The 27,811-nt window shown below is 45.7% G+C and overlaps 1 protein-coding gene across 1 annotated transcript in view; it reads left to right on the top strand.

Moving 5' to 3' along the window:
• Positions 1 to 27,811, top strand: part of GLT1D1 (glycosyltransferase 1 domain containing 1) — a 149,615-nt gene that overhangs the window by 120,910 nt on the left and 894 nt on the right. The gene's annotated exons all lie outside the window — the stretch shown is intronic.

Here is a 27,811-nt window from a genome sequence, read left to right as displayed (position 1 = left end):
GCTGCATTGGGTCTTTGTTGCTGCGCGCAGGCTTTCTCTAGTTGTGGCGAGCAGGGGCTGCTCTTCGTTGTGGTGCGCGGGCTTCTCATTATCGTGGCTTCTCTTGTTGTGGAGCATGGGCTCTAGGTGCCTGGGCTTCAGCAGTTGTGGCTCACAGGCTCAGCAGTAGTGGCTCTCAGGCTCTAGAGTGCAGCCTCGGTAGTTGTGGTGCATGGGCTTAGTGGCTCCGCGGCGTGTGGGATCTTCCCGGACCAGGGATCGAACCCATGTTCCCTGAACTGGCAAGTGGATTCCTAACCACTGTGCCACCAGGGAAGCCCTAAGCAGTATTTTTCTGTTTTAAAATCTACCCCCTTAAATTAGCAAAACATTTACGTGGTACAAAAATAATATCCCTGTTCCCCTTCGTCCTTTCACCCCAAACAGGTCATTATTTCATTAATTAATTGTGTATTATTACAGAGCATCTTTATGCAAGCAGAAGCAAATACAAAATATATTCATACTTTCCCCACTTTTTCATAAAAATAGTTGTCTGTTATACATACTGTTCTGTAACTTGCTTTTTTTTTCACTGAAATGTGTCTCTGTCTATATCAGTACACATTTTTCTCTTTCCTTTTTTTTTTTTCAGATGCACGGTGTGTGCTTATATACTTTATTGGATAGTATAATGTAATTTATCCAGCCAGTTCCTTGTTAGACATATGGGCTGGTTTCAATCTTTTGCTATCACCATTCAATCTTCTGCAATGCAGCAGTGAATACTCTTGTGTACATGTATTCCTGCATTTGCACATATATGGGTGGGCTATATTCACAGTGATAGAGTAGATGGGTCAAAGGTATGTGCATTTGTCATTTTGACGAGCATTGCCAAGCTAATCCATATGGAGCTTGTATCAGTTTACGCTTTCACCATCTACGTAGGAGCGTCTGCTTTCCCTCAGCCTCACCAACACAGCGTGTTGCCATGCTTTGGGATTTGTGCCAACCTGCTAGGTTAAAACATAATATCTCAATCTGCTTCTAATCTATACTTGTGATACTATGGAGTCAAGTTGAACCTTTTCCCATATGTTTGAGAGTAATTTTTTTTTCCCTGTGAACTTTCTGTTCACAAGCGGCATTTTCAAGTCTCTAATGAAAGACCTGGTTTTCCCATACCGGGTCTTTCCTTAGAATACCTTTACCTCCCTGCAGTTTGGGGGGTTCCTCAAGACCACACTCAAGTTTTGATTCACTAGAAGAACTCCCAGAACTCATCAACGCTGTTATACTCACGGTTACAGTTTATTGCAATGAAAGGGTACAGGATAGAATTAGCAGGTGGAAGATGTGTGTAAGGCAGGAGTATATCCTGTGTAGCTGGCTTAGCTTAGAGGAGTAGTACTTCAACACGGGCTTTTCAGGGGGTTCCTGGATGACCCAGTTGGAGAAACCTAGAATTTGAGTAGGGGGAAACACTGGGTCAGGGCTCTTGTATTAGTCAGGCTGGGTTAACTGATGTCAACAGTGGCTAACACGGTTTGTTTCTTGTTCATGTAATAGTTCGGGGCATGGGTATATAGTGGGCATCCTTCCACGTGGTGACTCAGGAACCCAGGTTCTTTCCATCTTGTGGCTCTGTCCTCCTGTAGGGCTTCTTCATTAGGCTGGTGGATGGGGAGAGAGCCTATCCAGAGGCTTTCTATGGTCCAGACCTTAATTGGCAGGTATCATTTCCACCCACATTGCATCGACCAAATCTCAGGCATTTGCTTTATTCCACTGCAAGGGACACTGGGAAATTCAGTTGAGCTGTGTTCCCAAGGGGAAAGGAAATTGGGTTTTGGTGAACCCTTAGCAGCATCTGCCACAGTCAGTGAACTGAACAGCTTTATCTCCTTGCTTTCTCCTCACTGCTGGGTGGGACTGAGTTCAGCTAAGCTCGCTAGCGTCAGAAGCAGGGGTGTGAGATCAAGGAGGACCGTGTGATACAGGAGGAAGGAAGGCACTTCAAAGGGGGAGACGGCCAGGCAGCCGGGAGGGTTCCTTGATGAAGTAGTAAGTGCTGTGGCTCCAGGATCTTTCCTGGGTCACCTGTTAGTGCCTTCCTTGCCATGCAAACATTGCAAAGTACTTTTAGCAAGGCCCAAAGTTCCCTTAAGCACCATAATTATCTCCGTTGGAGATATCAGGAGAGTTTACAGTTAAAGCAGGAGTTGGCCTTCCGCCCCGCATGATAATAAGGTACACTCTGTGCTGTGTTTATGGCTTCGGAACAGAACATTCCTGCAGCAGCCTTTGCCTATGGACTGGGGACTCGCTTGTCCTTTGGGGAGCCAAAGAGGCATAATTTGTCATCAGTAGAGCAGGGTGAGTTATTCCGACCCACACAGCTCCCACCTCAGGAGGGAAGAAAATCAATCAGCACTCTGTGGAAAAGCTTCCCTTGTTAGACCAGCTCTGATGAGACCCCGGGGGTCTCGCCGGTCTGATGGCAGCGCACAGGCTGGCTTCCGTGGAAAAGAAAAAAAAAAGAAAAAAAGCTGAGGTCGTGCAAGAGAGCTTTCTCAGAAACTGGGGGCTGTCTGAAGAGAAATAGAACATGGGCACTTGGATCCCCCAGGAGAGAAGTCATCTGTCGGAATAAATGGCCTGGGAGAGAGGAGGTCGATTGTGAGGGTCAAGAGAGTACCGTCGGGGGCCAGATCCCCCAGATGTGAGGTCAGGCACCGCCAATGACCAGCTCTGGGGCCGTGGGCAGGCCCTCTGTTACCTCGTACGTGCAAAGCGGAGCCTGCAAAGTGAGTCCTCGACTGGCCAGCAGAGGCTGACCATTTCCCAGTCGCAAATGACCCTCAGATCTCAGAGACTGGCAACCACTGAGGGTCATTTCAGGCTCACGTCCTACATCTGTCGTGATAGAATGGCTCCCAGCTGTGATGCCGTCACTCTTGTGGCCGAAGAAAAAGAAAAAGGGTGAGGACCATTCAACAACACTTAGGACTTCTGGGAAGTAACGAAAGGCATGTCCTCTCACATCCCATTGGCTAAAGCAAGTCAGTCGTTATGCTTGACGTCATGATTCTCCCACAGAGACTGGTCCTTAACGGAGGAGCGGGGGGCACTATTTTAAACAACGATACAGCCTCCCACAGGTGCACAGTTCTTCGTCCAAATCCTTCGGTGCGCAGTTGAGCTTCAAGAGTTAGAAATTTCCGAGTTTCACACACACACACACACACACACACTGTCTTTATTATCTGTCTTATCTATCTATCATCTATCTATTCTGTCTACCATCCATCCATCTATATATCTATAGTCATCCATCTTTACCTCTCCATTTGCCTGCCTATCTGTGTATACAGATATACACTATGTACACTCTCTAATATATACTATAGATATATAATACATAATATGGAATAATATGTAAAATATTTATATAGAGAGAATATATAAAGATAGAGAATATTTATGTTATATATGACTATATACATATATACTGATATATTTGTATATTTACTACATACACCCTTTTTCTCTTTACCCTAATATAAATTAATATCTCTCTATGTATGGTGTATACATTCCCTCTCTCTCTCCCTTTGTCTTTTTATTTATCTATACGTAGAGAGAGTGTGTATATATAGAGAGACAGACAGACAGACAGAGGCAGAGAATGAGTGTAGTGTCTATACAGTTAGATAGGTGTATATATAGGAACATACTCGGTGTTGCCCACCCCTGGGGGAGCACCCCATAATAAAATTGTTTAATACTTATGCAGCAAAACGCGTACAAGAGTTATGTAAATGCGCTAAATAAGCGCTTTACAGAGTTCCTCATTATTTGACCCGCACAGAGTTTTGCTGCAAACCTATGAAAAACGTTCCTGGATTTTGAGATTTATTTTTTGGATTTCGGAGCTGTGGGTGTGTGAGGGTGAGGACCCTTCGTACCCTCCCTGGCCTGGAGCAGGAACTGAGTAAATGTCGCCACTGTCCTGCGATTTTAGGAACTGGAGGCTGTAGCACATCCCTTTGGCAAAAGCAACAACAGGAGACAGGAGGACTGAGGAGTGACCGTGACCATTCAGGAGACACTTTATGGCCCGAACCAGGAGGAACTCAACCCAATGGCCCCCCGTCCTTGGAGGAAGCAGGGACCGCAGGTTAAGAAGATGATAAACTGATGTTTGAGCCCCCGCCTCGGCATCTCTAAGTGCCTGACCTGGGACAGGTTACCTAACATTTCTGTGCCTCGCCGTCCTCATCTGTGCAATGGACATTCTAAATTATTTGGTCTGAGGTTTTTGAGATGATACAAGGGGTCGTTTCCCTCGATGGCAAGTCATTGCTTTCATCAGCAAGGAGCAGATGGTGGAGAAAAACAATAACTTTGGGGGGGAAGCATGATATGCCCAGGGGGCAGTTAGGAAAGGGAATCATTGTAGGGAACATTCTTAAGGTTACAGTCAGAGATGGCAAACTCTTCATTTGACTGACAGGCTCAGACGGGTAAAGTGACTTGCCTGAGGTCACACAGGAAATCCTTCACACAGCCTGCCTTGGGGCTTCTACCTTCTGATACCTGTTTTGTTTCTGAAATACAGAAACATATCCCTTTATTTTTCGAATACAGAAGCAAATAGTCCCAGGTTTCTTAGGTGTGAGTGAATTCAGGCAGAATGGAAAGTGATCTAATAAGTACAATAGGTTGCGAACGAATTTACAAATCCATGGTCAAGTGCAAGTCATACCCGTGAGAGCCAGGGCCCTCAAAGTTTCCTGCAAGACAGAAATGGCAAATGCATGTTCTGAAACACAAGCAGATCTGGAGTACTCAGCAAGCATGCAGTCTTCAAGCCCTGGGTTAAAATTTAGAAATGACTGTCCCAAAGTATTCTTTCCCTTTGAGATGTCACCACAACCGAAGGCTGCTGAAAACTATTCAGAAAGAAGTTGTGCCATGTCTGCCTGGGGTGCCGTCTGGGTGGGGAAATCTATGGACTGTGACAGATGTCAGGAGACAAGTATATACAGGTATAAACTGTGGCAACTGGAAGCACCAAATGAGATCATTCCAAGAAATAGTTTTGGCTGCTCAGTCTTTGGACTTTATTATTCCTCCATTAAAAAAAAAAAAGAAGAAAAAAAAAAGCAGGGACTCCCCTTGGTGGCGCAGTGGTTAAGAATCCGCCTGCCAATGCAGGGGACATGGGTTCGAGCCCTGGCCCGGGAAGATCCCACATGCCGCGGAGCAACTAAGCCCGTGCGCCACAACTACTGAGCCTGCGCTCTAGAGCCCACGAGCCACAACTACTGAGCCCGCGCACCTAGAGCCCGTGCTCCATGACAGGAGAAGCCACCGCAATGAGAAGCCCGCACACCGCAACGAAGAGTAGCCCCTGCTTGCCGCAACTAGAGAAAGCCCGCGTGCAGCAACAAAGACCCAAGGCAGCCACAAATAAAATTAATTAATAATTTTTTTAAAAAGCAGCCCAAATTAGTTTCTGCTGCTTACACTAAAGAACTCTGACTGAAAAAATGGAGTCAAAACCATTCTTTTAAAAAATTTTCATCTCATCTCATTCTGTTATTTTTAAAAAAATACGCATAGCATAATATTTATTATTTAACCATTCATAAGTGCTCAACTTCATGCACTCTCTATACCCAAAACGTTTCATCATTCCCAACAAAAACTCTGAACCCATTAAACAGTAACTCTCCACTCCTCCCCTGCATCCCCAGTAACTTTTATTCTACTCTCTGTCTCTATGAATTTGCCTATTCTAGGTACCTTGTGTAAGTGGAATGATACAATGTTTGTCCTTCTGTATCTGGCTTATTCTACCAAGCATAATGTTTTCAAGGTCCACCTATGTTGTAGCATGATATCAAATTTTCATTCCTTTTTTGTTTTGTTTGTTTTTGTTTTTTGCCCGTTTCACTTGGCTTGCAGGATCTTAGTTCCCCAGCCAGGGATTGAACCTGGGTCTTCAGCAGTGAAAGCGCCGAGTCCTAACCACTGGACCACCAGGGAATTACCCTTCATTCCTTTTAATGGCTGAATAGTGTTCCGTTGTAGATACACACCATATTTGTTTATCCACTCATCTCTTGATGGACACTTGGGTTGTTTCTGCCTTTTGAATATTGTGAATAATGCTTCTAGGAACGTGGGTATATAAATAACCGAGTCTCTGCTTTCAATTCTTCAAAATCCTTCTTGCTGATCCCTTACAAAGGCACCACGCTGAAAAGCGGCACACACAGCTTCTTATGTCTCTTACTGAACAAGTGTTGATGAATCTGAATTTAATTGTCTCTACTTTACTTTGGGGTTCTTCTAAATCATTAGTTTTTCAGCAAAGCTCTTTCATTACTTCCAGAACATTATATGCTCATTTGTAACTAGGGACCTCAGCAAAGCCATTCCCTTCCTGCTTCCTTCCCCATCCCCTGTGAAAACTTACCAGTCCTGTGTGCCACCTCTCCAAGGCTTGCAAAGTAATAACAGCCAATCTTACTGGATCATGTCAAAAATAATGGATTAACATCACTCTTCCCTGGGAACACATTTGCATCTGCTTAGGACCTGAAGCATCTTAACTTAAAGCAATGTCAACTGCAGGGATTTCTGGCGTCCAGCTACCTAGATGGTGGGGAGGATAATTTGAGTTTGAGGACTTTTCTAGTTTAGGAAGCCCCTCATCACAGCAGCTGACCACCAATCTGGCTGACAGCTTTGCACAAAGAAAGATGTGAGGCAGCCCCCAAAGCTGCCCCTGCCCCCAGCCCCGGCTAGCTGCTTGCATATGCTTTGCCAGGGAGCCCTGTGGATCCTGAGACAGGCTATTTTTCACAGCCCCTCTCTCCCACTAACAGTCAGAAAATCCACTCAAACGTCATTTTTGTTTTTGAGAGATGTGACATTTTTTCAGTCAGTGAATGACAAACTGGGTAATTGAAGTGTGTTGGGCACACACACACACACACACACACACACACCCTCTCCCTCCCTCTCTCCCTCTCTCCCGCTCTCCCTCTCCCCCTCTTCCTCTCTCCCTCTCTACCCCTCTCCCCTCCCCCTCTCCCTCCCCCTCCCCCTCTCCCTCTCCCTCTCTCCCTCTCTCCCTCTCCCTCTCTCCCCTCCCCCTCTCCCTCTCCCTCCCCCCCCAAGCTGGTCTCCACAAGTCACAGCTGGTAGCACATGGGTGCCAGCTGGTCCTTTCAGGTGGGTGTTTTGAAGTTTGTTTTAAGTTTCCTTTGTACCTTGTCTGGAGACCAGCACATTCCAGAAGTGCTGCCTGTATTCTTCACCTGTAAGGTGGGTGGAAAATGCCTCTTTCTCCCAATGGTTCCGTGCTCGTTCACCCCTCGCCAACCCACACTGCACACAGCACTCAGAGCCATCTTGTGCACGTTGCAAACAAGATCCTGACCCACCTAAGAGCTTCTCGTTGCTCAGAGAATCAAAACCCACTTCCTGTATCACAGCCACTGAGGTCCCCGCCATGTGACCCCACCCATGACTCCAGTCTCATCTCCTGGCACTGCGCACTCAGGGTCCTCCCTGCCCTCTCTCCTTAGCCCCTCTGGCCTTCCTCCTGTCCCTCGGGCATGCTCCCCCTTGGCCCCTGTGGTCCTCTCTCCTGCGATAACCAGCCCCCCGCCCCGTGCTCAGAAGGCTGGCTCCAGGGTCACATCCTGTACAGAGACCTCGTGGTCCACCTTCTCCAAAGAGACTCTCAGGACTTCACTGTATCACCAGGTTTATCCTCTTCACGGCACGTGTCAGTGTCTGAAATGACCCGCAGTCCATTTACTGCTTTCCCCCATCTCCACCCCTTACAACGAACGAGAGCTCTGTGCGGGATCCCACACCGCTAGCGCTGCCCGGCCAGCAGAGGGCGCTCGAAGGAGACGTGGAAGATGAATGAATCCTTGTACACCTGTTATTGTATAATATTGTACATCAACTATGCTTCAATTTAAAAAAAGTAGTTTATTAGTTGAAACCTCAACATTTAATTGAAAAAAGGTTAAGAATAAATAAAACGGTGAGTACGAATACAAGCAAAAGGAATGAAGGGATGGCTAAGCACCTTGTGGAGCTGCCAGAAAATTAAGTGACGTAAGCTCCTAGCACCGGGGCTGGGCATGCAGTTGGGGCCACATTAATGCCATCTGTCATTATTACAGTTGAGACGTTTCATTGGAAGGTAGAGCTCACATCTGGGCCACAGTTCAACTTGGTGCGGGTTTCGGAATGTTTTTTAAAACTGAGCCACTCATAAAATGTTGGAGGGCTTACGGCAAATCCTGATTTCTAGATTCTTTGCCGCTCCCTCTCATCACCCCCCGCCCCGCATCAGAAAGTCTGGCTACACCAGACTCACATTTCTCTGGCAGCAGCTGGCCGAGGTGCTGCGTTTCCCTGGGGGTGTCTGGCCTGCCTCACCACCGCTGGCACTGTTGGCCTGGCCCCCCGGAGCATCTGAGTCTTCAGGACGAGCGGGCGCCTGGTGATCCTAGCAGGAGCCCTGATTCCTCAGGGTCTACCTCTCTGAATCAAGGGCAGGGCTGAGGCAGGGGAACTGCAGTAAATCTATGCTCTCTTTCCTGACACTTCAGAGCCCCACACGCATCCTCAGGCCCCTCATGGCTATGTGGTCTGGGCTGCAAAGCTGCGGTGCCTGGGTTTCCCTGAAGCAGACCGGGGGCGGGGTGGGGGTGGGTGGTCCCGGATCTGGCTGACGCGTCTGTGGGTGATGCTTCTCCAGCCCCCAGCTCTTTGCACCCATGTGAGCACGGGCCGCTTAACATCCCTGCGATAACTCAGCGAGGGGCCCTTCTGATGCAGGAGTGGTCCACGGAGCGATTAGAATGGAAAAGTGGAGGCTTCTCCTGGCTAGGAAGCTTCCCGCTGTGTCACCCTGGAAATCTATGCTGCTGCCGGATGCTGGGCGAGGGGCTCGCCCTGGGGCCCTTTTTTTTTTTTAACATCTTTATTGGAGTATAATTGCTTTACAATGGTGTGTTAGTTTCTGCTTTATAACAAAGTGAATCAGCTATGCATATACATATGTTCCCATATCTCTTCCCTCTTGCGTCTCCCTCCCTCCCTATCCCACCCCTCTAGGTGGTCACAGAGCACCGAGCTGATCTCCCTGTGCTATGCGGCTGCTTCCCACTAGCTATCTATTTTACGTTTGGTAGTGTATATATGTCCATGACTCTCTCTCGCTTTGTCACAGCTTACCCTTCCCCCTTCCCGTGTCCTCAAGTCCATTCTCTACGTCTGCGTCTTTATTCCTGTCCTGCCCCTAGATTCTTCATGACTTTTTTTTTTCTTAGATTCCATATATATGTGTTAGCATACGGTATTTGTTTTTCTCTTTCTGACTTACTACACTCTGTATGACAGACTCTAGGTCCATCCACCTCACTACAAATAACTCAATTTCGTTTCTTTTTATGGCTGAGTAATATTCCATTGTATATATGTGCCACATCTTCTTTATCCATTCATCTGTTGATGGACACTTAGGTTGCTTCCATGTCCTGGCTGTTGTAAACAGAGCTGCAATGAACATTTTGGTACATGACTCTTTTTGAATTATGGTTTTCTCAGGGTATATGCCCAGTAGTGGGATTGCTGGGTCATACGGTAGTTCTATTTGTAGTTTTTTAAGGAACCTCCATACTGTTCTCCATAGTGGCTGTATCAATTCACATTCCCACCTACAGTGCAAGAGGGTTCCCTTTTCTCCACACCCTCTCCAGCATTTATTGTTTCTAGATTTTTTGATGATGGCCATTCTGACCGGTGTGAGATGATATCTCATTGTAGTTTCGATTTGCATTTCTCTAATGATTAATGATGTTGAGCATCCTTTCATGCGTTTGTTGGCAATCTGTATATTTTCTTTGGAGAAGGGGCTCTTTGAAAGTGGCAGAGTCGAATGCGTTTCTCCCCTGCTCTGTGGAAAGGGGACAGGAGAATTGTCCCACGCATGCTCATTCTTTCGTTAAAGGCTCATTGTTATAATTCGCCAGCAAAACTAGGGTGTGTCTTTTCCAGATGCCTCCGGATAAAGTATTGATTGGTAAGGAGCTTTCTCTGCAGCAGAAAAAACTCTTCCCCCATCCTGTTTGGTCTAAGACCACTCTTTTCTGAGGTTCACACTGGTCACAGTAAATATTTTATGTTCAACAGGCTTTTTATAACGTCTGAAGTCTCACGGTTGCAGAATTTTCTCTCTAGTCGATGCTTCCTGACGACGTATTAGCAGGCACTTTAGTCTCATCAATAAATAGCTTGTCTCCAAGCTATACTTTCAGGAAGATTTGCTTCAGGGAAGCATCCCTGCAGACAGCTAATTCCATCTGTGGAGTGTGACTTCTTGTTATAACCTCATGGATTGATTTACATCATCTCTATAAGCTTAGGGGACTCATTGGGGGGGTTCATCCAGTATTCTTTGGTTGATAGCGACGGAAATTAATGTTGACTAATTGTTTTCCCTTGGGTCAGCGTTCTTGCTTTCTTTTTTTTTTTAATTTGTATTGGAGTAGAGTTGATTTACAGTGTTGTGTTAGTTTCAGGTGTACAGCAAAGTGATTCAGTCATACATACAAATATATCTCTATCTTTTTTGATTTTGACTAATTTAAAGAGAAACAGCCTTTATGGGTATCTTACAAAATAAAAACTGGGGGAGTGATAAATGAGGAGTTTGGGATTAACAGATGCACACTACTGTACATAAAATAGATAATCAACAAGGACCTACTGTAGAGCACAGGGAACTCTGCTCAGTACTCTGTAATAACCTATATGGGGAAAGAATCTAAAAAAGAATGGGTATATGTATATTTATAACTGAAGCACTTTGCTGTACACTTGAAATTAACACAACATTGTAAATCAACTATATCCAGATATTAAATAAAAATTAAATTAAAAAATAATAAAAAAGATAATAGATTTTTTTAAAAAAAGGAAATTAAGCTGAAAACTAGACTTAAAATGGACAGGAAAGGGGCTTCCCTGGTGGCGCAGTGGTTGAGAATCTGCCTGCTAATGCAGGGGACACGGGTTCGAGCCCTGGTCTGGGAAGGTCCCACATGCCGCAGAGCAACTGGGCCCGTGAGCCACAATTTCTGAGCCTGCACGTCTGGAGCCTGTGCTCCACCACAAGAGAGGCCGCCATAGTGAGAGGCCCGTGCACCGCGATGAATAGGGGCCCCCGCTTGCCACAACTAGAGAAAGCCCTCGCACAGAAACGAAGACCCAACACAGCAAAAATTAATTAATTAATTAATTAATTCCTACCCCCAACATCTTCTTTAAAAAAAAAAAAAAAAAGGACAGGAAAGGGCCAAGGGATCACAACATGCGTAGGGTGCAGAAACTGGGGGCACCTAGGTGGACATCCTTTGAGTGGAGGAGATCCAGGCATCTTGATTGACAGCTCCACCAGACTGCATCTGCTAGGGGAAACGTAGCTCCTGCAAAGGAAATTGGCGATGCTGTCACCGGATTCAGGGTGATACCAAAACAGCAAAACAGCACACGACCACCATGCCGTCTTTTATTTTTTTTTAATTTTTAAATTCTTCGGACATAATGCAATGCCTTTCAAAAGGCAACTTTTCAATATAAACTTTAAAATTAATAATAGCAACTTTTTCTCTCTAAAACTTGCTGTAGCAAGTCGAGGTGCCTTATTCTGGCATTCACAATTTAGAAAAATGTTTTTTGCAAGCTTCATAGAAAAACATTTGAGCAAATTAAAAATCATCGCAGCAATGTACAGAGTTCTCACATTCCTTTGATTTCGCCCTTCTTTTTTGATTTCTACATCTTTTATATTATGAGAAGGCATTACCAAAGAAAAGACAATAAATTACTACAAAAGACAACATTGGTGCTTAGGGAGAAAGGATAGTGAAAATCAGCTCTTTTATGTGACCAAAGAATCTCTTTATTTAATGTCCTTATTAATGTGAACTGAACCTAAAAATGTGAACATCTAGGTATATATATATATATATGTATATATATATATTGCTTAATTCCAGTTTCACCTGCATTAAACTGTCTTGTAACTTCCTTCTTAAGGAATAATTGTTATATGTTCATTTCTATTCCTCAATTTCTCACTAATCTTCAAATCATTTTGGAGTAAATAGTACAGTAAGGTATTATACAAACAGGAAACATGTAAGTACTACAGTAAGGCATTATACTATATACCCTCATTTTAAATTAATTTTATTTATTTTTTAATTGAAGTATAGTTGATTTACGGTGTTGTGTTAATTTCTGCTATACATCAAAGTGACTCAGTTATACACCTATATACATTCTTTTTTTTAATATTCTTTTCCATTATGGTTTATCCCAGGAGATTGGATATAGTTCCTTGTGCCATACAGTAGGACCTTGTTGTTTATCTATTCTAAATGCAATAGTTTGCATCTACCAACCCCAAACTCCCAGTCCAACCCTCTCCCTCTCCCCATCCCCTTGGCAACCACAAGTCTGTTCTCTATGTCTGTGTGTTTGTTTCTGTTTCGTAGATAGGTTCATTTGTGTACATAGGCCTCCCATTTCCTTGGGTGTCAGAATCCCCCACCAGCAGCCGGCAGGCGCCCGACTTGTCGGGAGACACTAAGTCTGCGTCTTTCCACACCGCCATCTTGACTCCGCCCTCCGTAGACTTTGTAATGGTGGCCATTCTGACCGATGTGAAGTGATACCTCACTGTAGTTTTGTTTGCCTTTCTCTAATAATTACTGTTGTTGAGCATCTCTTCACTGTGCCCTCTTTTAACTGATCCTCTCTTGATGGACGTAGTGGTTGTATTCAAAATATTTAATAACTAGTACTAACCCTGACCAATCAGAGTGGACCTGGCTATACACACCTGCAGGGGCCCAGCAGCTGATGCCCCACTGCAGGTACGCACAGCTGCACTCTTACAGAACTTTTTCCCTCTCCTGAAAGCTGGGGAAGTAAAAATAAGCACATACTGGTTTCTTGTTTGCACTGTGTTCCTTCTCTGTGTATTCATCTCTGGATAACTTTGGAGCCTGTATGTCTAACAGGATGAGCCCTGGGTTAGGAATTCTGACATTCTGTCATTTCAACTCATCTTCAATCAGGCCTTGCTGTTTTACCTGGGGTCTCAGGGTTCCCACTGTAAAACTGGGGCAAGGGACTTTTAAATCCAATTGAACTCAACAAGTTTCTTAAGGTCTGGTTCACCTAGCATCTCTCAGCAACGGGCAACCAAGTCATTAATTGTAGAAAAGCTACGTGCCCTGAATGAGGCGGCCACTCAGAATCCGGCTGTTCCCTTAGATTGAACAGCAAGATCGCCTAAAGTTGGAGATTTCGGTCTCTCACGTGGATAAAAGTTAAAAGTACACGCACTAGTGCCTGTTTAGCATCTCTGCTGTCAGAGCTAGCTTTACACAGAGAAACCTTCCCCTCCAAAAACAAAACAAAACAAAACAAAATAACAGCTTAATGTCTCAGCCATTTAGAAACCAAATCACTGGTATGTTTACTAATGAAATGTTTCATGCTCTTTGGAGCCTTTGAGAGGAGAAAAGACAAACGCTCAGGCCAATCTATAAATCACGTTAAATAATTTCTATTCCTTTCCAAGGAAACTTTTTCCACCCTCTGTGTGTTATATTATCTGTGTGCAGCAGACACTGGCAGACGGGAAAATGACAGGACACTTTAAGCAAATTGAATGAAGTAGCTCCAAATATTGTATCAAAATAAATGAAGTGAATAACGCAAGAGTGTGTTCCTGGGTCTCTTTTCACAACAATAGCCATTGTGTGAACCACACACCACAGGCCATTCAGATGGACAGCTGAATGTAAAGGTGCCACTGTGATGTATTACGTACCAGGAGACAATAGGCAGCTTCAATTGCTGTATTTAATTTCAGTAATTCTTTGCGTCCACGAACTGGGAAGAAACAGGAGGGGAGGGGAGAATGAGAGTTACAGCCCCTTTGAGCCCACGTTTGCTTTAGATTCCATCAGATAGCCCAGACGGGTTCTTGGTTTTTTGGGTTTTTTTGTGTGTTTTTTTAGTTTTATTGAAGTATAGTTAATTACAATGTTGTGTTAATTTCTGCTGTACAGCATAGTGACTCTTATCCATATATATTCTTTTTCATATTCTTTTCCATGATGGTTTATCACAGGGTATTGAATATAGTTCCCTGTGCTATACAGTAGGACCTTGTTGTTTATCCATTCTATATATACTAGTTTGCATCTGCTAACCCCAAATTCCCAATCCATCCCTCTCCCACCCCACCGCTCCTTGGCAACCACAAGTCTGTTGTCTATGTGTGTGAGTCTGTTTCTGTTTCGTAGCTACGTTGATTTGTGTCGTATTTTAGATTCCACATATGATATCATATGATATTTGACTTACTTCGTTTGGTATGATCATCTCTAGGTCCACTCATGTTACTGCCTGGGTTCTTGGGTTTTAACTCTTCTGGATCTATTGGACCCCCTCTGTTTTCTGAGGGAACATGACTCAGAAATTAGCGGCTCCCTTTGGGGTGGATCTTTGTCATCTTTTGATTGTGCAACACCGGTGATCCCTTTAGGGAAGCCCTCACTGTTCTCTGCTGTAGAAGCTGAAGGAGTAAGATTCTGTCTCTGACAGCGAGGGGTTAGCACGTGGCCTGGACTTGGCCAACCCGATTCTTTCTCCAAGATTCTGATTCTTGAGTAACAGGTACAGGGAGGTAGGGGATATAGGAGGTCACACCTGTGGCCGGGACATTAAGTGGCTTTTGTCACCTTTGCCGTGGTTTCCACTATCTGGGTCTCTGCAGTCCCCTCCGTCCCTGCTCATTTCCCAGGTTTCTTTTATCCCTGTCTCTGATATCTTTCCAATAATGGGTCAATTTCCGTTGCTTGCCATCAAGAAAACTGACCATCTTAAATAAGCTTCTTAGGAGAAAATGCCATTTTTTTGCCACAGGGAAAGAGAGGTGAGGTATTTTTAAAACACCCTGGGGCTGAAGATAAGAAGACAGTATGCCAAACACTCATTAAACTCTTGCTGTGTCAGAAATGGTTCTAAGTAGTTTGTACCTATTAGCTCAGTGCTCACAATTATATATATATTTTTCACAATTATATTTTAAGGGAGTTCACTATTATTTCCATTTTACAGATTAGAAAATGAAAGGTGAGAGATGATCAATTACTTAAGTGCATCAAAGTAAAAAAGTGGAAGGGCCAGAAATTGAACCCAGGGAGTCTGGGTCTAGTTCTTCCCTCTTAAGGATATTCCATTGCCTCTCTTGAACGGTAAAACTGCCCACACCCAAGATAATGCCAAACAATGAGGCAGGTCGGGAAAGCCTCTTACTGTGGTCACAAGAATAGTGACTTCTTTGGTGGACAAGGTGTATTTTGATGCTCCTGTGGGTTCTCTCTGCATCCTCTCCAAACAAGGTACCTGAGAGCAATTTCCCATCCCTATTGCCAGTGGTATCACATCACTTAGATAGCACAGTAGGCTAGAAATATTATTAATCTGGATATAAGGGAGGTGGTACTTGCTGCTTTGGGCAATTATCTGTCAGCCGTGTGCCCTCTGTATAGGTCCTGGCTAAGCTTCCTGTACCTGTCCCTCTCAAACCCTGTAGAATTAATATTCCTCTATCCAAGGACATCATTATGTCGTCACATCAACGCCTTGCACACATGTTACTTTGTCATTTTCATACCGTCAGTGGACAGACAGCATAGCAAAAATGCCTAGAATTTTACTCCAAATGGCATGTGAGAGTTAGGAGCTCTGGTTACTCGAGTCATCTCTGAAATCAGGAAAGGTGGTTTTGGGGTGATTTCACAACAGCACAGCTGGGGATGCAGGAGGCTTGGGAAGCTTTCCTTGGGGCTTCCTACGATGCTGACAGACCACTGCCACCATCTCTCTTGGGGAAGGAGGAGCCTTTACTGATTATCACCCAGCCCAGACCTCTGGAATCCGTTAATAACGATTTACCCTTGGTGTTGACTGCAGAATTCGGAACTTGTGTACGATTTATGCATAAGGTTACTCCTTGCCGCTCCCACCCCAAGCTTCAGCCTCTGTTCTTCATGGGATTACTTAAGCTTTACCTGGCTACCTTTTCTCCAGGTATAGCTTTTCTGGCTTGGCCAACCTCCCTCTAATCTTGCAGATTTGGAAATACAACCCAGTTACTCTCAATGTCTCCCAGTTACCGTCCAGGTCTCGCATCTAGATGAGCATGTATTTTTATTCTTCTTTATTCTCCACTGGGTTGATAAGCACCATGGACAGGTCTACTTATTACCTTGTGATAATGACCAAGTTGAGTGAGTTCTGGGCTCAGCCTTGGTGTCATAAATGCGTGATCGCCTGCGCAGCCCAGTTAACAGATTGAGAAGCTGCAATTAATATGATAACGTTTCACACAGGACATTTCATCTGCAGATATAAATCACAAGGAACATGCATGGTGTTCGGCTAAGGTGAATTCAGCTGAATCACTGAGAAGTTATGGTCTCACTGGGACAGCTGAATGCCTTGAAAACAAAAATAGAAAATGAAGGAATTAAAGTGAGTCTTTTTTTTTAACGATTTTTTTTGATGTGGACCATTTTTAAAGTCTTTATTGAATTTGTTACAATATTGTTTATGTCTTTTTGGTTTTTTGGCCATGAGGCATGTGGGATCTTAGCTCCCCGATAAGGGATCAAACCCACACCCCCTGCAGTGGAAGGTGAAGTCTTAACCACTGGACCGCCAGGGAAGCCCCCTAAAGTGAGTCTTATCTGTAGCAGACATACACAGATGTAAGTTGGGATTGTCACCTTGAGTTACTGTGTGTATGTGTGTACATACATGCCACATGTATCTATGGAACAGGGATTAAGAATGCAGGCTCTGGAGGTAGCCTGTCTTATTTCATATCCTGGGTCTGCTACTTATGAGATGTACGATCTTGGGCAAGTACCAAGGAACTCAGAATTTGAGCCCAGGCATTCTGGCCACAAGTCCAGGCCTTAAGCCACCATGCTGTACTGCTTCTTTAGCATACATAATAAGTCAAGAAGACAAAACAAATATCCTTCCCATTCCACCTTTTGTCCTCTGATTCTTTCCAGAGTCAAACAGAGTTACTAGTTTCTTAGTTTTTAAGATTTATTACTGTTTTTATTTTTTAATTGAAATATAGTTTCAGGTGTACTGTACAATGATTTGATATTTGCATAATTATGAAATGATCACCACAGTACGTCTAGTAACCCTGTCCCCATACAAAGTTATTACAGTATTATTGACCGTATTCCTTATGCTGTATATTACGCCCCCATGACATTTAATATATGAATACAGGTTTGTACCTCTTAATCCCCTTCACCTGTTTTGCCCCCCACGCTCTCCCCTCTGGCAACCACCTCTCTTTTCTCTGTTTCTAGGCATCTGTTTTTTGTTTTGCTTTTTAGATTCCACATATAAGTGAGATTGTGGTATTTGTCTTTCTCTGACTCATTCCACTCGGCATAATACCCTCTAGATTCATCCACGTTTTCACAAATGGCAATATTTCACTCTTTTTTATGGCTGAGTAATATTCCATTGTGTATATATAGTGTTTATTTTTGTGTATGGTGTGAGGAAGTAGTCCAGTTTGATTCTTTTGCATATAGCTATCCATTTCCCCCAACACCATTTATTAAAGAGGTTGTCCTTTTTCCACGGTATATTCTTGCCTCCTTTGACATAGATTAATTGACCATAGAAGTGTGGGTTTAGTTACTGATTTCTTATGTATTGCTCCAGTAATAATAGATTTTGATGAAGCGTGACCTAGCCCTAGTCCTTATATCTGCACGTTTGACTTAATGATAGAACACAGAGTGTTCCATATTATATAAAGGCGTCCTTCATTCCTTTTAGTATGCTTTACATAAACTCCACGGCATAGAGCTGTCCCTGGTGTGAGACACGGTGTGGGCGGTCCTGCTAGAGTTGACATCATGCTGGTGAACAGGGGGGTGGGCAGCTCAGCCAACACCCAGGTTGACTTTTCCAGAGCCACTCACAGTGACAACATCCCCTTGACGGCTGTGGTGGCACTGTGCCCAGCGTCTTCCCCAGAGACACCTATTTCGATGTTGATAGAAGGGGGTTCCTGGGATCCTGTGGTGACTTCATATGTCCAGGGAAGACCCCACGGACCCCCTGTAACCATGGAAACCATAGAATCCTATGTGGCAATAGGAAGCCACACTGACTCTGGAGACTAAAGAATCATCATGGCCTTACCAACGTGTATCAGTTGGCTATTGCTGCGTAACATCCAAGCACAGAAATCCAATTGCTTAAATTAATAAATATTTCTTTAGTTCCTGAGTCTGTGCATTGGCTGGACGTTTCTTCTGATCTTGGTTGGGCTTACTGATGTTCCTATGTCAGTTGGTGAGTCGACTGTTAGATCGATTTTGCTGATTTTGGCTGGACTCTCGGGTGTCTGGGGACTTGACAGGACGACTGGATTTCCTTTACTGCTCTACATGACTCATTCTCTGGCAGGCTACCCCAGGCTTGCTGACAGGGAGGCAGCGAGCTCCAAAGAGTGAGGTGGAGCAGGTCTCTTGAGACGTAGGTATGGAAAAGGCACAGTGTCACTTCCACCATACTTTGTGGGCTAAAGCAGGTGACGAGACTAGCTCACATCCACAGGTGGGGAAATACACTCTACCTCTTAACAGGAGGTGCTTCAGAGTCATGTTGCAGATGGTGTGACCCACAGGGAAAAGAATCGGAGGCTCTTTCTGCAGTCAGTGCCTCACACCAGTAGAGTATACTGTCCCAGAAGCTTGGAGACACTTACGGGCTGAGAAAAGGCCTTGGAAGCCTGTACTGAGCCCTTGGGGCCTGAGAGCTGGTTATAACCCAGAGACCCAGAGGAGCCCCGTGGACTCTGTAGCCAGTTCCCTGTTTATGGACATTTAGATTGTTCCAGGGTTCTGTCATTCAAAAGAGCTCTGCAAGAAATATCCTTAGGCCTACATCTGTCTTTGTGCAAATGTGCAGGTCCAATTGTGGGATAAATCGCCTAGTGTACTTTGGAGAGAGAATCTTTCTTTGTGGGGGGAGCGCTTGGCGAGGTACCTAAATAACTCACACAGGCTCCATACAAGAACGGATCTCCTAGAGGCTGATTCATCATCGGGGGCACCAGTGTCTGGGACCAGCGGCCGTCCTCTGCACCCAACCTCTACTCGTCACCCCTCCCCAGCATTCAGCGTTGGTCTTCCCGACAGCATTCCACTGAGTGCTTCTCCCGAGGATCCCCCTGCCGGGCGCGCTGAGCCAAGGGCTGCATTAAATCAGATCTCGGTTGGGTGGCTCGGTAATGCAGAGCGTCCCGGATCCAGTGCTGCGAGCCAGGGCTGTTGCTTAAGGAGAGCGTTCTTTGCCCATCTCTGACCTCAGGAACCTCAGAAACTTACAAGCAGCTCATGCAGCTCAATATCAAAAAAACAAACAACCCAATCCAAAAATGGGCAGAAGACCTAAATAGACATTTCTCCAAAGAAGATATACCAATTGCCAACAAACACCTGAAAGGATGCTCAACATCACTAATCGTTAGAGAAATGCAAATCAAAACTACAATGAGGTGTCACCTCACACCGGTCAGAATGGCCTATGTCAAAAAATCTACAAACAATAAATACTGGAGAGGGTGTGGAGAAAAGGGAACACTCTTGCACTGCTGGTGGGAATGTGAATTGGTACAGCCACTATGGAGAACAGTATGGAGGTTCCTTAAAAAACTACAAATAGAACTACCATATGACCCAGCAATCCCACTACTAGACCTATACCCTGGGAAACCATAATTCAGAAAGTGTCGTGTACCACAATGTTCACTGAAGCACTATTTACAATAGCCAGGACATGGAAGCAACCTAAGTGTCCATCGACAGATGAATGGATAAAGAAGATGTGGTACATATATACAATGGAATATTACTCAGCCATAAAAAGAAACAAAATTGAGTTATTTGTAGTGAGGTAGATGGACCTAGAGTCTGTCATACAGAGTGAAGTAAGTCAGAAAGAGGAAAACAAATACATATGTTAACACATATATATGGAATCTAAAAAAAGGAAAAAAAAAAGGTCATGAAGAACCTAGGGCAAGACAGGAATAAAGACGCAGACCTACTAGAGAACGGAATTGAGGACACGGGGAGGGGGAAGGGTAAGCTGTGACAAAGTGAGAGAGTGGCATGGACATATATACACTACCAAACGTAAAATAGATAGCTAGTGGGAAGCAGCTGCATAGCACAGGGAGATCAGCTCGGTGCTTTGTGACCACCTAGAGGGGTGGGATAGGGAGGGTGGGAGGGAGGGAGACGCAAGAGGGAAGAGATATGGGGATATATGCATATGAATAACCGATTCACTTTGTTATAAAGCAGAAACTAACACACCATTGTAAAGCAATTGTACTCCAATAAAGATGTTATATAAAAAAGATATAAACGGTATCCATATTGGAAGGGAAGAGTTAAAACTCACTCTCTGCAGACGACTTGATGATTTATGTAGACAATCCTAAAGTCTCCAACCCAAACAAAAAAAAACAAAAACCAAACCAACCAAAAAAAACACCAGCAAGTGAACACAGAGGACTTCAGGCAAGGTCAGCTTCCTTCCCAGCAGCTGAGGCCACACTGAGGTCCAAGCCCAGATTTCTGCCCACGTCTGCCACTCACAGGAGTGGCAGTTGGAACCACGTTCAGTCCTGCTGTTTCCTGACCTTAAGCTGCTTGGTGGGTCAGGGGAGCCGGGACGGGAGCCAGGAAGCACGGCTGAGTGGAACTTGCCTCCTTAGAACTATAGCACCGGCATCTGTATGTCGATACGCATGCTTCAAAGGGTAGATTGGGAGCAGGGCCGCCAGTGGAGCTGGGAGGCCCAGCCAGCACAGAGGCCTTTGGGGAACGTCGGGCTCCTGGGCGACACAGCAAAGAGCAAAGCAGAGACGGTCCGTTCTCGGCTGCCTAATTGGCTCACACCAGCTATGAGGCACTGGCAAGAAAGTCCCCAATCATTCAAGTTGGTAGTGAGAATCCCAATTAGACCTCAAGAGACCTCTTCCCTCTCAAGATACTTTGCTTGTTCTGCTCCTTCGGGCCAAGCTGACACTGGCAACCGAGTCATGCAGTCCTTAAAGGGGAAAAATAACCCAGTCGGGCATGCATCCGGTCGCCCCTCCCTCTGTCTTCCTATCTTTACAGGAAGGTTGGCTCTCAGGAATCCAGCCACTCCATAAACCAAGCAGCTTCTACTGGACGCAGCTAGTGTATTCATCAGGTGGGAGGAGGTACTGCTGTAAAGAAGCCAATATAGCAGTTAGTGAAACAGAATCAAGGTCTGTTTCTCGTCAAGAAGGGTCTGGGAGGGTCCGATCCTCTCCAGAGCCACGAGCGTCCTGCAGCCACTCAGGGGCCGTCCCAGGCTCCCTCCAGCCGGTGGTGCTACATGCCAACGTGTGTCTTCCCCAAATACCGTATGATATCACTTATATGTGGAATCTAAAATATGACAGAATAAATAATAAAAAAACAATAAAATAAAATATGACAGAAACAAACCTATCTATGAAACAGAAACAGATTCATGGACGTAGAGAACAGACTTGTGGTTGCCAAGGTGGGGGGGGTGGGGATGGATGGAGTGGGAGTTTAGGGTTGGTAGATGCATACTATTACATTTAGGATGGATAAACAACAAGGTCCTACTGTAAAGCACACAAAACTATATATTCAGTATCCTGGGATAAACCATAATGGAAAAGAATATAAAAGATGAATGTATATATGTACGTATAACTGGATCACTTTGCTGTACAGCAGAAATTAACATTGTAAATCAACTATATTTTAATTAAAAAAAAAAAAACCCAAAACAAAAATCATACGTCTTCCTGGTCACGCAGGCAGGGTAAGAGAGAGCATGGGGCGCTCGCTCACACTTGCTTCTGACCGCCCCTTCTGGGAGTGACCTGTCATCCCGGTTCACTCGTTGCCAGAACTAGTCACGTGGACCCAACTGGACTGCAAGGCTGGCTGGGAAATGTACCAAGAACAACTGTCTCTACCACAACTTCCATGTGTTAAAACACGCCCAAGTATTTGGGGGCTCTAGACAAAGAAGGGAAACCTCTCCCTTCCCTGGGGATATGAAAAAGCCAGAGAAATGTCTATTTGTCAGTAGACTTTGGAGGTACTGATTGGAGCACAGCTGGCAGGATTCTGACTAAAGTGAAGACGTCCACACAGGTTGATCTGGGAAGAGGGGGGATATTTAATTGTTACCATGCTACACTCACAGCCAGTAAGCCAGCAAGGTCTGTATAGAAAGAGATGAGAAGAGGTATTATCTCCTATGCCCCTCTTGAGGGCAGGAGTTGCATCAACCTATATTTGTCACCCCTGAAGTGATCGAATCTGAAGACTTGTCTACTGGCCCAGGGGAAGAGGCTGGTGTCACATCTATGAGGCAGCATAGCTACATTATAGTAGTTTCCTAAATTATTATTCAGTTTCCTGGTTTCCACTAGGTGGCCAGCTTAATTTATCAGACTATGCCTTTGTCACTCATGCTCTGTAAACCATTCATTGTCTGTCTGCCCATCCATCCACTCACTCAAACATTCATCCATCCATCTACCCATCCAAACATTTGTCCATCCATTCAAGCATCTATCATCTATCCATCCGTCCATCCATCCATCCATCCATCCATCCATCCATCAAGACAAATGTTTACTGATTGCTGACTCTTGCTAGGCATGGCTCTAGTCATGGAGTACACAGCAGAGGACAGGTAGGACTAGATCCTTACTCTTCTGGAACTTACGTTCTGCTAGGGAAGACACACAACAAACAGGAAAGGCACTACTTGGAAAGGACAATGCCAGAGTTGTCTACAAAGTCTGTAAAATGGGATGACAGGAGAAGGGGGACTTGAACGGGAGGGGGTGTGAGGCTACTCTAAGGTGGGCAGAGAAAGCCTCCCTGAGGATGTGACATATGAGCTGAGACCTGAATGGTAAGGAGGGGTCAAGCCTGTGACAATACGGGAGAACAGAGTTCCGGAAAGGAGAGGCAAAAAGGGCAGAAGCTCCGAGGTGGGGATAAGCGTCTTTTGTTAGAAGAATAGACAGAAGGAAACCAGTGGGGCTGGCGTTGGTGAGGCAAGAGGGGCTGCAGTGGGAAATGAGGGTGGGGTGATGGGCGGCGCTGCATCGCGCTGGACCTGCCGGCCACGATACAAAGTCCAGGTTTCACTCTAGGATTTACGGGCATCTATTGGAGGGTTTTAAGCTGGGGAGTGACATGATTTGAATTATGGTTTTAAAAGGTCACCCTGTTAATTTTCATTTCGCAAACACTGACTGTCTACTTAGTAGATTCATTTAAGTGCCATGAAATGCCCTGGAGGCAGGGGGAGCAAAGGAGAGCAAGACAGAGCTTTTAAACTTATGAAACAAACGTCGGCCATCATGCTTTGAGTCCATTAGCGTAACTGGCAGATCTGACTAGATTGAACATCAGGGAAAAACCGCCGTGAGAAATTCAAAGTCTGGCTGTCCTGGAAGGAGGAGGGGACACAGGGTCTGCTGGCCCATGGGACTCTTTGATGGGGATCCAGCCAGAGAGTGATGGGTGGGTCTCCAGGGTGGACCCACACAGTTGGTTTGTGAAGAGATTTGCTACCTCTTCTTCAGCATGAACCTCAATTTTCTGGGGTCCTGTACCTGTGGTTCCAGGGTCTTCCCGAATGTCCAGAAAGCAAAGCTCATGGGAATGGAATTGTGGGCGGGAGAAGTGAGGAAGCCAGGAAGAGCCAGAAGGGGATCGATCGCTTTGCGGGACCCACATCCATTTTTACGGCAAAAATATCTTGATTCTCCCTTTGAAGTTCGTCCTTTCTCACTCTGAGTCCCTACTTTTTTGTTTTTTACCGGAGATTTAATGTACATTTATTCTTAACACGTGGACCAAGAGTATAATGGTTTCATACTGAATAAAAGATACCCATTAAGCCAAAGAAGGAAAAAAGGAGGCATTTACATCAGGTTTTAGCTACATTGTTTGAAATACAAATATTTTATCACTGAAAGAAATCTCAGTCGTGTTTCTTCATCAGAAACTTCAACTGAACCTAGAACTTTTCCACACCTCGATTAGAAAGAAAATAGAACAAAACAAAAACCCAGAAAAAAATAAACTGTAAGTTGATTGGCTGCTGAAACAGCAAGGCACTAATCTCTCCCCCAGGCTCCAGCTGGAGGGAGATGTCTGTGATGGAGGCCTGAACATTACATCTTGCAGGTGACAGACTTATGTTCAGCTTGTGACTCCAGTCAGCCAATAGGGGTCAATTGAGGGACTTTATGTGAAAGTGTCAGGACACTTACTGTCTTTACTCTGAGATTCTTTGCTGTGAAATGCCAAGGATAGGGCTTCCGGAGGCCACTGTATGTATGACCTAAGCCTCAAATCAAACAGGCAAATACTAAGCCCAGAGTAAGAGAGGGGAGGAGATAGAACCCTGGGTCCAACCATTCCTGAAGCCAGCTTCACCTCCGCTTGTTCAGTCCTATGGAGCAATAAATTCCGTCCACCTCCCCTATTATTTTTCCTGAAGTCCAGTTGAAAAACAAATTTTAAAATCACTTGCAATGCAAACATCAGGATAGGACTTTTCCCCTCCTAAGGGGACTACTTCCTCCCTGGAGTGGGTAGACTTGTCTCCCTCAAAATATGTGTTGAAATCCTAACCCTCAGAACCTGTGACTGTGGCCTTATTTGGAAAGAGGGTCTTTGGAAAGAGACAAGGGATTCCAAAGATTGCCAGCGACCAACAGAAGGCAGGGAAGGAGCATGGGACAGATTCTCTCCTTCACAGCCAAGGGAGGAACCCATTCTATTAACTCCTTGATTTTGGACTTCCGGCCTCCAGAACGAGGAGAGAATACGTTCCTGTTGTTTTAAGCCCCCTAGTTTGTGTACATCCCAAAAGACATGTAGCCTTTTTTAAAAATTCTATTTATCTATCTATTTATTTATTTATTTATGGCTGCGTTGGGTCTTCGTTGCTGCACGTGGGTTTTCTTTAGTTGTGGCGAGCGGGTGCTACTCTTTGTTGTGGTGCGCGGGCTTCCCATAGCGGTGGCTTCTCTTGTTGCATAGCACGGGCTCTAGGTGCGCGGGCTTCAGTTGTGGCACACGGGCTCAGTAGTTGTGGCGTGTGGGCTCAGTAGTTGTGGCTCGCGGGCTCTAGAGCGCAGGCTCAGTAGTTGTGGCGCACGGGCTTCGTTGCTCCGCGGCATGTGGGATCTTCCTGGACCAGGGATCAAACCCGTGTCCCCTGCATTGGCAGGCGGATTCTCAACCACTTCACCACCAGGGAAGCCCCGAGACACGTAGCCTTAGCACTCTTCAATCCTCCTATGTGCAGGAGGCTAGATTCACAGATTAGCACTCCCCCCCCGTCATGTGATACGCACGTCAGCTGGGGCCAGATGTAGGCAAAATGTATGGTAGAGAACTTAACAGGAAGGCTTCTGGGGCCAGTCAGGGGTCAAACTTGCATCCGGATCTCTGGCCACAGCATCCTCTTCGCTCATCACCCCTCAGGTCATCCCTGATCCCTGGGCTGGAGGACCTGAGCCGCCCTGGGGGAGCATCCCTGCTTCACCCGCATTCCTGCCGGAGCCTCCACGGCTGCAGCCACAGCAAAGCGGGGGGGGGGGGGCTCCCCGGTGGGAGCTAATGACTGCATCTTGGAAAATGACACACGGGGTAGTTAACTCACAGTTCTGAGCTTCCCCAGAGGGAAGCAGACAAACCATTCTCTTGCTCTCCCAGGGTGTCCTAGCACAGCCTCATTTGTAAAGTGGGTGTGAAACTGAGGCTTTTCTAGATAAGACACGTTCCTGGAAGCCCAGTGCCCTGGTGGGTCCGTAGAGCAGTCAGCTGCCCTGGGTCTGCACACAAGTTTAGCTGCCCTAGACCTCTGGCCAGAGGCCGGTGTTATGGCCTTAATTGTGTCCCCCAAATTCAGGTTTTGAAGTCCTGACCCCCAAGTAACTAGATGGGACCTTGTTTGGAAATAGGGTCTTTGTGGATGCAGTTAGTTAAGACGAGGTCTTCATGGAACAGGGTGGGTTCTACTCCCACTTGCCTGCTGTTCATCTAAAAAGGGGAAATCTGGGCACGCACACGGGCGTATCCTGGGGAAAACACCACGTGAACACGGAGACAGAGACGGGGTGAAGCGGCTGCAGGACAAGAGACACCAAGGGTGGCTCCGGGAGCCGGAGAGGGCCTGCACCAGAGTGTCCCTTAGAGCCTCAGAAGGAACCAGCGCTGTCGACACCTGATCTCAGACTTCCGGCCTCCAGACTGTGGGAGAGCACATTTCTGCTGCTCAAGCCCCCCAGCTTGCGGGACTTCGTTACGGCAGCTGGTAATGGATTGCTCAAGTCTGGGGCACCAAAAGCCGCAGGAAGCCACGGCCTCCACTGGGGGGCGCTGATGATCCCGGGTTCCATGCGCTTGGGGGTCTGGTCTTAGGCAACAGGACCTGAACTCACTGTCTCAGGGAGGGGGGCCGGGGCTTGGCGCGGGAGGTGGAAATGAGCAAGCAGGTCAGGCTAGGAGGAACCCAGCAGCATCACTTATTTTATTCACACCCCAAAGACACCCTGTTGAAAAGTCAGTTCGTTAAGACGTTCATAGCATTTCTTTCTCGGGCTCTGGGTGCACAGAGGGCGGTGTGATCATCGTATGCTGTGTTCTTTAGGCGATGTTCCCTCTCTTCCCAGGAGACGCACAGGGGTACGCTCTCCCTTTCATATAACAATACACTTCTCCTGATTCTGTCTTGAGAACACACAGCTCCCTCCATCTATTTTTGTTTTCTGTACTTGGGGGTTAGAGACATGGCTGGGGAGAAGTATTTCCCTATTAGAGGAGAAACGGTGACATAGACGGCAAATGGAAGTTTGCCCTCTGGGCTGGGGAGACTGGGTGTGAAGAGGCCTGCAGGGACGTCTGCCTGGAGACGACAGCAGCAAATTCACCATGTCCAATAAGGGCCACGCTGATTGTAAGCCCCATTTTCCCAGAGTGTCTGCATTTTCAAGAGAAGGCAGAGATCCAGATTTTTTAGGTGAAGTGGCCAAAGTCTTAACTGTTGACTCAGTCTTTTTTCTATTCTGTAACCTGCTTTATTATCCTTCATACAATTTATGACCACCTGAAAATTATTTCGTTTGCTGTTAATCCCCCAGCCCCGGCTAGAGGCAAGGTCTTCGAGCGTCGGCCTGGGTCTGTTGTATTTACCGCTTACCTCCTGTGTTTGCACCAGTTCCTAGCACACAGGAGGTGCTCAATAAATACCAGGTGAATAAGTCAGTGACCCATCACTTGATACTGTTCGCACAAAGACCAGGATTTCACGCAACTTCTTTTTCTGGGGAATCGTCTCGGGACTGCATTCGATTATTAGAGGAATCTAAACTCAACCTTTTTAAAAACACCCCAGCCCAGAGTCACCACGGGCACACACGTGCCTCAGGAAATTGACCTCTGAATGTACGTGTGAGATCCAAAGACAGGACAGAGCCCTTTTTGCTCCAGCCCAAAGGGAGGCTGGACTACACGCTTGCCTGCCGTGGTTCTCA

Source organism: Delphinus delphis, chromosome 13 (assembly GCF_949987515.2).
Source record: "Delphinus delphis chromosome 13, mDelDel1.2, whole genome shotgun sequence".
NCBI classification, from domain to species: Eukaryota; Metazoa; Chordata; class Mammalia; order Artiodactyla; family Delphinidae; genus Delphinus; species Delphinus delphis.
The sequence above is the reverse complement of the archived record's forward strand: the minus strand, read 5'-3'. Positions and strand labels throughout refer to the sequence as shown.